Here is an 11,790-nt window from a genome sequence, read left to right as displayed (position 1 = left end):
ACTGCAGTGTGTGTGTGTGTGTGTGTACGTGTGTCAGTGCGTGTGTGTGTGTGTGTGTGTGTGTGTGTGTGTGTGTGTGTGTGTGTGTGTGTGTGTGTGTGTGTGTGTGTGTGTGTGTGTGTGTGTGTGGTTTGTCGAACAGCAGTGTGTGTGTGTGTGTCAGTGCGTGTGTGTGTGTGTGTGTGTGTGTGTGTGTGTGTGTGTGTGTGTGTGTGTGTGTGTGTGTGTGTGTGTGTGTGTGTGTGTGTGTGTGTGTGTGTGTGTGTGTGTGTGTGTGTGTGTAGTTTGTCGAACAGCAGTGTGTTGGTCCTGCACCAGCAGTGGTTCAGTGATCCCAGTCCATATGGTAGTAGCATGAGGATATTCACACTTCTGTTCATGTCGCTGCACTCAAGTCTTGTAAGGGAATTCTGCCCTATGTTTCTACAAGAGACCACAGGAAACGTATTTGATCAGAGGTTAGTTTGTTTAATAAGGATTGCAACCCGGATTGCAACCCGGAGTATACACTTACAGTAATTTGCAAGTAACACACTCAGTACAAAAGATGGTGTTTTCCCTTTTTATCCCCTACTGAGGATCACCCCTCCCAGGGTGATGTCCCTTAACTTTAATACCATATAGCTCATAATTAATAGTTGCTAATACAAAGATGTCTCTGCTAGGCAGAGTTCAGCTTATTGCTATTTGCAGTTAGTTTCCCAATCCTTCTTCCTCCTATTGCTATCATGTGCTAGCAGAAGGAAGACTGGTACATAGTATCAACAAGAACTGAAAGTATAGTTTCAATAAACAGGCATATGACTTTGACCTCTTCATACACTTAAAGTCTTCCACTGATTCTTAATCTCAAGCTGAGGCAAAATATTAATCATTGTACTTTTGTAATCACAGGTAGAATTGTAATGTACAGATATTATAAAATTCCTTTCACTCCCCCCTTTGGAGGTAAAATCTCCAACACAAATATTACAATCAATTATTTTGGTTCACAAAGGAATGTAGCACAAATACGACAATCACCTCTTTGGCACATAGCACAATTAAATGGTTCCATATGATGATCATGTCTGGGTATGGTAGGATCAGCATGTGAAATCCAAACGGCATCGCACCACTTGCAACGTCCCCTAAATGGACATGGATAATGAAACATGGTGTTTTTTATTTTATTTAACTTTTATTTAACTCGGCAAGTCAGTTAAGAACAAATTCTTATTTGCAATGACGGCCTACCGAAAAGCAAAAGACCTCCTGCAGGGACAGAGGCTGGGATTTTATTTTTTTAATTTTTTTAATAACATATAAATATAGGACGAAACACACATCATGACAAGAGACACAACACAACACTACATAAAGAGAGACCTAAGACAATAACATAGCAAGGCAGCAACACATGACAACACACCATGGTAGCAGCACAACATGACAACAACATGATAACAACATAACATGGTAGCAGCACAAAACATGGTACAAACATTATTGGGCGGTAGAGCAGAACAGTGGACCATTGTCTAATGCTACTGATAATGGTAACTCACGTAATATACTATAAGTAACCGATCTCTCCTTCTTGTCCTGTACCGTAAGCTGAATCCATTCCTCATTATTCTCAAGGGTAACTTCCTGATCCAAATCTTTCCCCAAATGGCAATCAATATCCTGTACTCGAACCATGGTGGTTGTAGTAGAAAAGCTAATTTTACACGTTAGTTTAGTCAAAACACACAGCATTATTAAAGCAATATTTCTCTCATATCTGTAAAGAGTTCATTAGAGGTCCATTGTCGCTGAACAGCATGGCACTCAACCATAGTCATATATCCTTCCAACAATGTTGATGGCATTTTCATTCTTATTGCCTGTTCGTCAGACAACACTAAAGTCAGAGTTCGTTTTGCTTTTGTAGATCTGATGAGCTTCCCCAGGATGTTCTGTAGGGCTATTACCATCTGGAATAGGTTGACCGTTACCCAACAGTCTCCCACTTCCCCTTTGGAACATAGCTGCCCCGTATCAGACTGGGTAGTTCATCAGGTACTTTAACAGAGTCTATGAAACCTTTATTCTGATTCTTAGCTGTGGTGATAATTAAAAATACCAGCAAGGTCAGTGTAACCCACTTCATGTTTATGTTGGGTCGGCGATCTTCCTGCAGTGAGATGCGTGTGTCCAGGTTCCTCTTTCAGCTACTTTGAGAGCGGTGGATGTCACAAGCAACACCTGGAATGGTCCGTTCCACCGTGGTTGGTGCCAGTTCTTCATTTTCAGGTCCTTTATCACCACCCAGTTACCTGGTTGCACGTCATGCAGAGGTCCCTCCTTCGGGACAGGTAGGGCGCCTTTACCTGAGGGAATATAGTCTTCAAAACCCTGTTAAGTGCTTGACAATACCTTACCATTTCTCCTCACAGCCCATCATCGTTAGTCTGTTCTGCGGAAAAGGAGTGTTAGTTATTCTCATAGGTCGACCTGTAAGTACCTCATGTGGGGCCAATCCCGTCAGAGGTCCTTCCTCACATGTACTTCAGAGCCAGAGGCAAGTATTGCACCCAGGACAGGTTAATTTAATTCATTAATTCACTTAGCTTCCCCTTTCTCACCCACAATCAAATTAAACCGTTTGGAATGGTATGGCAAACCTAGACATGGTTAAACAGTCAACCTTTGGTTTAGAGCAACTATGGCTGATTCTGCATCCTCACTCCAAATAACAGGATCCTGTGCGGTCATTTGGTGACCATAAATACAAGCTTGAAGGGGAGCGACTGTTTCAGCATAGTCAGGCATCCAAGCTCTGCAGTAGACAGCCATCCCCAGTAATAACATCATGTGTTGTTTGGTAAGAGGTTTAGACACTGCCAATATAGCCTCCACTCTCTCAGTACCCAATTTTCACTCTTCAGGAGTGACATCGTGACCCGAAAACTTTACAGATTGTCTAACACACCACAATTTTGATTTAGACACCTTGTGACCATTTCAGCCAGGAAGTTCAATAACGCGACAATATCGACCTCACGTGCAGCCTTCGATAGAGAGCAGAGCAACAGATCATCCACATACCGAATCAGAGTGCTACCCTTGGGCATCACAAAACCCTCTACATTTTCAGATAAAGCTGCCGAAAATGCGGCGTGTGGCGAAACAAAACCTTGGGGGATTACCACCCCGCAGGTCTTGTACAAATCTCCAATCTCCATTCCATTTTCTTACAGGAAGAATGGGTGAGTTACAGGGTGTATAAGGACATGGAACAATTGCTCCCCTCTTAACCAAAGCCGCATGTACTGGAGCAATACCCTCTTGGGCTTGTTTGCTCAAGGGATACTGTGCCCGCAATGGTCTAAAAGTAGTCTTTGGTGCAACCACAAGAGGAACCGCCCCCTTCATTTTACCAATGTCATACTTATCAACTGCCCACAGACAATCTGGCACTTGTGATAGTAAGTGCTCATCAGTATCTAAGAGAAAAAACGTCCTCTATTTTCAATACTGGCTCTATTGGAGTTGCGGTTCTCACTACAGGGGTTACATCAAATAAACACGTTATTACAACAATTTGCAATGATGGCGACACTCTGTTCCCATCATGATCCAATACCCAATCATCATCCTGCTCAACAGAGGCTAAAGCTAGTCCGAAGTCCTTCCATTCCAAAGTGTCAATTTTAGCTACAGATAAATGCGGAACAGCCCCATTTCCTCTGGAAAACACTTTCTGAGTCGCACTAAGTGTCACAGTAATCCCCACAAAATCTTTATGTACTGTACATACATATTAAGGAATTGTAAAACATCAGGCTTATCAATACCCCAGTTTTTTTCAAACCCCTCATCTCAGCAGTGTTTTGAATAATATGCGGTACAATGCAAATCATCGGGTTCTTTTACTTCCCCCCCAGTTACCCACCAATGTTTAGCCAAATTCACAATATCTTTGGTCATCTCCCATCAACTAAGTTGTCAGAGTATAACTTCTTACGGCTGAGATCCCGTTAACGGGATCGACTTGACAACAGCCAGTGAAAGTGAAGGGCGCCAAATTCAAACAACAGAAATCTCATAATTAAAATTCCTCAAACATACAAGTATTTTACACCATTTTAAAGATAAACTTGTTGTTAATCCCACCACAGTGTCCGATTTCAAAAAGGCTTTAGGATGAAAGCACACCATCTGATTATGTTAGGTCAGTACCTATTCACAGAAAAACACAGCCATTTTTCCAGCCAAAGAGAGGAGTCACAAAAAGCAGAAATAGAGATAAAATGAATCACTAACCTTTGATGATCTTCATCAGATGACACTCATAGGACTTCATGTTACACAATACATGTATCTTTTGTTCGATAAAGTTCATTTTTATATCCAAAAATCTTAGTTTACATTGGCACGTAATGTTTTGCCTCCAAAACATCCAGTGATTTTGCAGAGAGCCACATCAATTTACAGAAATACTCAAAATAAACATTGATAAAAGATACAAGTGTTTTACATGGAACTTTAGATAAACTTCTCCTTAATGCAACCGCTGTGTCAGATTTCAAAAAAACTTTACGGAAAAAGCACACCATGCAATAATCTGAGTACGGCGCTCAGACACAAAAAAACAAGCCATACAGATAGGTACCCGCCATGTTGTGGAGTCAACAGAAGTCAGAAATAGCATTATAAATATTCACTTAACCTTTCACGAGCCTCTACCCCGGGTCCGGGATCACCCCCCACCCCCCCCCACACACTGATTAGCATAGCTAGCATAGCTTCACAAGTAGATAGTAGCATCTAAATATCATTAAATCACAAGTCCAAGACACCAGATGAAAGATACAGATCTTGTGAATAAAGCCACCATTTCAGATTTTTAAAATGTTTTACAGGGAAGACAAAATATGTAAATCTATTAGCTAAACACGTTAGCAAAATACACCACTATTCTAACTCCATCAGTTTCTTACTCCTTCAGGTGCTATCACCAATTCGGCTCAACTAAGATATTGATAGCCAATAACCTATAAAAAAAACCATCAGATGACAGTCTGATAACATATTCATGGTATAGGATAGTTTTTGTTAGAAAAAAGTGCATATTTCAGGTAGAAATCACAGTTTACAATTGCACCGACCATCACAAATCGACTAGAATTACTAGATAGAGCAACGTGTATGACCAATTTACTCATCATAAAACATTTCATAAAAATAGACAAAGCATAGCAATGGAAAGACCCAGTTCTTGTGATTTCAGACCATATTTCAGATTTTCTAAGCGTTTTTCAGCGAAAACACAATAAATCGATAAGTTAGCATACCACATGTGCAAACGTTACCAGAGCATCGATTCCAGCCAAAGAGCGCTATAACGTAATCACCGCCAAAATATATTAATTTTTTCACTAACCTTCTCAGAATTCTTCCGATGACACTCCTGTAACATCATTTTACAACATACATATACAGTTTGTTCGAAAAGGTGCATATTTAGCCATACAAAACCGTGGTTATACAATGGAAATAGTCACAACTCAAGCCTCAAAATGAGGAACGTCAGCTTTCAGAGTGATCTAGTTTAATCGAAAGCTAATCATATACTTGACTAAAAAATACAGGGTTGACAGGAATCGAAAGACAAATTAGTTCTTAATGCAACCGCTGATTTACATTTTTAAAATTATCCTTACTTTTCAATACAGGGTTCGCCAAGTGAAGCTATACCAAACAAAATGGCGAAATATGCGTTTAAAATATTTCGACAGAACAACGATTTATCATATTAAATATTGTTTACTTTGAGCTGTTCTTCCATCAGATTCTTGGGCAATGTATCCTTTCTATGTTATAAACGTCTTTTGGTCGATAGATGTCCTCTGTCCTTCGAAATATCCACTAACGATCGAACGGGACCCCAAAACGTGTCCAAAGTTTCAGAGTGCACAACAAAGAAATTCCTCAAAATCGCACTAAACGGATATAAATTGCTATAAAACGGTTCAAATTAACTACATTATGATGTTTTTAACAACTATAACGACTGAAAACATGACCGGAGAAATATTGCTGGTTAGACAAGGATTTGGAATGAGGCAAGTCCGATGTCCTTCACGCTTCAGGCGCGCGACGAGAAAGGGCGGTCCCTATACATTTTGTGGTTTTATAATGGCTGGGATTGTGCAATAGACTCCATTCAAAACGTGATGACGTACAGACACCCAGAGGAAGACGTAGGCAGTGTCGGTTTCTTCATAGCATTCACTGTCGCCTTAAAAACAGACTCCAGATCAGGGGTAAAAATTTCTGAAATCTGACCCCTGTCATGAAAAGTGCTGTAGATATTGTTCTGTACCACTCAGAGACAAAATTCCAACTTCTATAGAAACTAGAAGGTGTTTTCTATCCAATAATAACAATAATATGCATATTGTACGATCAAGAATTTAGCACGAGGCAGTTTAATTTGGAGACCCAAATATGCTAATGCGGAACAGCACCCCCTATAGTTGCAAGAAGTTAACTTTGATGATCTTCATCAGAATTGTCACGTTCCTGACCTGTTTTCTTTTGTCTTGTATTTATTTAGTTGGTCAGGGCGTGAGTTGGGTGGGTTTGTCTATGTGTGATTTTCTATGTTGGGATGTTTGTGTTCGGCCGGGTATGATTCTCAATCAGAGGCAGCTGTCAATCGTTGTCCCTGATTGAGAATCATACTTAGGCAGCCTGGGTTTCACGTGTGTGTTGTGGGTGTTTGTTTCCGTGTTTGTATTCGTGCCACACGGGACTGTTGTCGGTTGTTTCATTTTGTTATTTTGTTTCATGTTAGTGTTCAGTTTCAATTTAATAAATTATCATGAGCACTACCCACTCTGCGTGTTGGTCCGATCCATGCTCCTCCTCGTCTGAGGAGGAGAACGACTATGACGACCGTTACAAGAATGCACTTCCAGGAATCCCAGTTCCACAATAAATGTGTGTTTTGTTTGATAAAGTCCATAATTTATGTCCAAATACCTCTTTTTTGTTTGCGCGTTTAGTTCCAAAATCCAAATTCATGACGCGCAGGCCAGACGAAAATTAAAAAAATTCCATTACAGTTCGTAGAAACATGTCAAACGATGTATAGAATCAATCTTTAGGATGTTTTTAACAGAAATCTTCAATAATGTTTCAACCGGAGAATTCCTTTGTCTGTAGAAATGCAATGGAATGCAGCTAACTCTCACGGGGGCGCGCCTGAGTGAGCTCGTGGCACTCTGCCAGACCCCTGACTCAATCAGCTCTCATTCCCCCCTCCTTCACAGTAGAAGCATCAAACAAGATTCTAAAGACTGTTGACATCTAGTGGAAGCCTTAGGAAGTACAATATGACCCCATAGACACTGTATATTGGATAGGAAAACCTACAAACCTCAGATTTCCCACTTCCTGGTTGGATTTTTTCACAGGTTTTTGGCTGCCATATGAGTTCTGTTATACTCACACACATCATTCAAACAGTTTTAGAAACTTCAGAGTTCATCTATCCAAATCTACTAATAATATGCATATCTTAGCTTCTGGGCCTGAGTAGCAGGCAGTTTACGCTGGGCACCTTATTCATCCAAGCTACTCAATACTATCCCCGGCCATAAGAAGATAACCAGTCTAAGGAATCAAAATCGACATGTACCAATTGTTCACAACTCGGAGGAGTAAAATGTTTACTCCACTAGTATCACAGTGAACCTCAATCCCAAATTCGCGTAGTAGGTCTCTGGCCAACAAATATTTAGGACAATGTGGAGAGGCCAGGAAAGTGTGCGGTAAAGTCATGTCTCCCAACTTCATCATGAGTGGTTTAGTTAAGTGGTCAGTCATGGGCACTCCCGATGCCCCAACCGAAATGACAGTAGCTTCAGACAGAGATGGGTCTGGGTATGATTTTGCATTAATAACCGATATGGTTGCCCCCGTATTGCATAGAAATTCAATCCACTTACCTTCTATCTGAACTTGCACCATGGGCGACTGATGAGGAGAGGAGAACAGTTTCACCAACTGTGGCACTAGATTAGCACTATCTTCTGTCTTTGTCTCAACTTCCTCTTCTCCTTCGTCTCGTCAGAACCCTGGGTTGTGCGCCGCTGTGTGTGGATGAGGGGTCCACGATCTGTTGGTTCTGGGCAATCTCTCTGAGAATGACCAAGTTGGCCGAATACAAAGCAGCCTTTCTGGGGACAGAAGCGGGAGGTGTGGCCAGGTTGATTGTAGGTATAGCAGATGAAAGTCTTTGAGTTTCCTCTTCCCCGGGCTCGTTCTCCACCACCACTCCGCGGGTGACCTGCTCCTTTTCCTCTTGGCGGCCCTCTGGTTGCATATGGCTGTGGATGTGGGGATTTCCTTTGGTAGAAAACCAGCTGGGCCATCTGTGGTTTGGTGTCTTTCTTTGTCTTCTCCTTTTATTTTATATCTGAGAGTTGTCTTTCGGCAAGTTTTATTTGTTCCCAGACCTCATCTGGCTCTTTGTACTCCCATCCCGCACAGTTCATACACACAGCTCCGTGCACTTCCCATTTTCTAAATAACCCCCAGTTCTCTCCTAGGCTTTCCCCTTTAATTTTGTCTTTCATAGTTCTCAAGTCTCCGTCGTATTTCTTCCACTTTCTTCATGCTCAATGTCCCTCCTAGTGGAAAACCACCTTCCTTGTGCCACAGTGGGATCTCACTTGTTGCCCACTCTCCCCATAGTCTCGTCATGGATCGGTTCGGTCTGGTGTTCTCAGGAACCACTGCTTTTCTTTTTTTCTTTTCCATTTTCCTCTATAAAATATAGAAAAACAATATTGATCAGTATAACGAATAATTCTTTACAGTATAACAAGTTACAGTACAAACAAGCAATCTTTTTACATATGCTCACAAATGGAAAGAAAAACCTGATCTTAAGCCTGATCGTTATAATAATAATCCCGAGCTCTTTTTCCCCCAAATGGGAAAGAACTCCAAAGTATATCTTCTCCCAAATGCACTTTTATCACTTTCCCAGTATATGTCTGATGAGTACTATAACATCCCCTTTTACACTTTCAAACCACTATCTCCCAATAAGTGTTCTAATCTGCTAATGCTCAACGTTACAGTTTCCAAATTAACATTAATGACACCATCTTTTATACATTTATACATTTTCTTCTTCAAGAGGATCAGAATTAGGCTCGACTAATTCTGTTTTACTAGGCTCGACTAGTTCTTAGAATTGGGCTCGACCAATTATATTTTCTTAAAACAAAGCACTATTTTCTTAAAATTAAGCTCATTAACCCATGATCAAAGAATCCAGGTCTTACCTAAATTTGTTTGGGATAGAGTAGACAGTCTCCCTTGCTCCAGTGATTTCAGGCGGGTTTCATCTGCTCCAACCTCTATGTGGAGTGAGAATTCCCTGGGTCACTGGTGACCCCCGTGCACGTTTGACCTCTCGTCCCTCTGGAATTAGTTGAAGACTGCCGTTATCTATCCCATCCTCGTCACCAAGAATTGTAAGGGAATTCTGCCCTATGTTTATACAAGAGACCACAGGAAACTTCTTTGATCAGAGGTTAGTTTGTTTAATAAGGATTGCAAGCCGGATTACAACCCGGAGCATACACTTACAGTAATTTTCAAGTAACACACTCAGTACAAAAGTTGGTGTTTTCCCTTTTTATCCCCTACTGAGGATCACCCCGCCCAGGGTGATGTCCCTTAACTTTAATACCATATAAACTCATAATTAATAGTTGCTAATACAAAGATGTCTCTACTAGGCGGAGTTCAGCTTATTGCTATTTGCAGCTAGTTTCCCAATCCTTCTTCCTCCTATTGCTATCATGTGCTAGCAGAAATAAGACTGGAACATAGTATCAACAGGAACTGAAAGTATAGTTTCAACAAACAGGCATATGACTTTGTACAGTTAGAAAGCCATGCACTTAGAAAGTCTACCACTGATTCTTAACCTCTCTTGGGTACGTGAGTCATTAGCGTCCCACCTCTTCAACAGCCAGTGAAACTGGTGGGCGCCAAATTCAAATACAGAAATACTCATTATAAAAAGTCAGAAAACAAAACATGTTTTACATAAGTTTAAAGATGAACTTCTTGTGAATCCAACCACGGTGTCAGATTTAAAAAATGCTTTACGGCGAAAGCATACCTTACGATTATTAGAGAACATTGCCCACTAGACAGATCATCACAAACAGTAACCAGCCAAGTAGAACAGTTACACAAGTCAGAAATAGAGATAAAATGAATCCCTTATCTTCGATGATCTTCATATGGTTGCACTCAGCAGACATTCATTTACTCAATAAATGTTCCTTTTGTTCGATAAAGTCTCTTTATATCCAAAAACCTCAGTTTTGTTCGCGCGTTTTCTTCAGTAATCCACAGGCTCAAACACAGTCAAAACAGGAAGACAAAGAAATCCAAATTGTATCTGTAAAGATCATAGAAACATGTCAAACGATGTTTATATTCAATCCTCAGGTTGTTTTTAGCCTAAATAATCGATAATATTTCAACCGGACAATAACGTCGTCAATTTAAAAGGTAAACAAGAAAGGCACTCTCTCGGTGTCACGCATGAAAAAGCTCTGTGACACTTTAGGGTCCACTCATTCAGACTGCTCTTACTTCCTCATTTTCAGAATACAAGCCTGAAACAATTTCTAAAGACTGTTGACATCTAGTGGAAGGCATAGAAACTGCAATTTGAGTCCTAAGTCAATGGATACTGTAATGGCATTGAATAGAAAACTACAAAACCAAAAAAAATAATACTTCCTGAATGGATTTTTCTCAGGTTTTCGCCTGCCAAATCAGTTCTGTTATACTCACAGACACTATTTTAACAGTTTTGGAAACTTTAGAGTGTTTTCTATCCAAATATACCAGTTATATGCATATCATATCTTCTGGGCCCGAGAGCAGGCAGTTTAATTTGGGCATGCATTTCATCCAAAATTCCGAATGCTGCCCCCTACCCTAGAGAAGTTAATCTCAAGCTGAAGCAAAACATTAATCATTGTACTTTTGTAATCACAGGTAGAATTGTAATGTACAGATATTATACAATTCCTTTCAGTCTCTGCACGTGGACCGCTGTCCATGTGTCTTTGTGTGTGATGCTAATTAACAATTTCAGGGGTGCTTATATTTGTCCTGTTACACATTTGTACAAGAGTGTAATGGAAATGTGTTTCTTGCATATCCCAACTCCCCCGGAGACACCCACCGGGAGTGGGGTCACTGCCAGGGCCACCGTTGTCCAGCAATTGTGTGTGTGTGTGTGCACACCACTGATGGTTATGTCACAGCACTCAGACATGGGCCTTTGGACATTCAAGGGGACGTGTGTGCTTGTGTGGAAAAGGGTGGCTGACACCGTCTCTAAGGCCCACTGTCTGATTTTAGACGGTTCAGGGCAATAGTCATCTACACTAGAGGAATATGAGGACACAGAATTACTGGCCTCTAATAATTTCATCTCTTTACCACTTTGCCATATCTGCATTTCCCAATAACAAATCCTTTGGAAGCTGTTATGTACATTTATATACATAACAGCTTCATGGACCTGATCAGTTTTCTCTCAGCGTCAACTGGCATAACCTTCTAGTCCTAGCAGAATGGTTTTAAAAATAAACCAGTATCCATTCAAACTGCCCAGGCCCTCATAGATGGTCAGTTATTATTAACACATATCTGAGCAATGACTCGTTTGTTTTGCTTTTCAGGCTCCGGAGGCCATGTGGAGCGATGTTA

At 40.8% G+C, this 11,790-nt stretch overlaps 1 long non-coding RNA gene across 1 annotated transcript; it reads right to left on the bottom strand.

The window, feature by feature from the left end:
* Positions 1 to 452: 452 nt before the first annotated feature.
* Positions 453 to 10,640, bottom strand: LOC139536192 (uncharacterized). The gene is made up of 3 exons (XR_011667270.1): positions 9,330 to 10,640; positions 6,522 to 8,802; positions 453 to 4,696 (listed from the first exon to the last, which is right to left on the bottom strand). It is a non-coding gene; the product is annotated as an uncharacterized lncRNA (long non-coding RNA).
* Positions 10,641 to 11,790: the final 1,150 nt, after the last annotated feature.

The sequence above is a fragment of the Salvelinus alpinus genome, chromosome 12 (genome assembly GCF_045679555.1).
Source record: "Salvelinus alpinus chromosome 12, SLU_Salpinus.1, whole genome shotgun sequence".
NCBI classification, from domain to species: Eukaryota; Metazoa; Chordata; class Actinopteri; order Salmoniformes; family Salmonidae; genus Salvelinus; species Salvelinus alpinus.
Note: the sequence above shows the minus strand (reverse complement) of the source record. Positions and strands in the feature narration are given on the sequence as shown.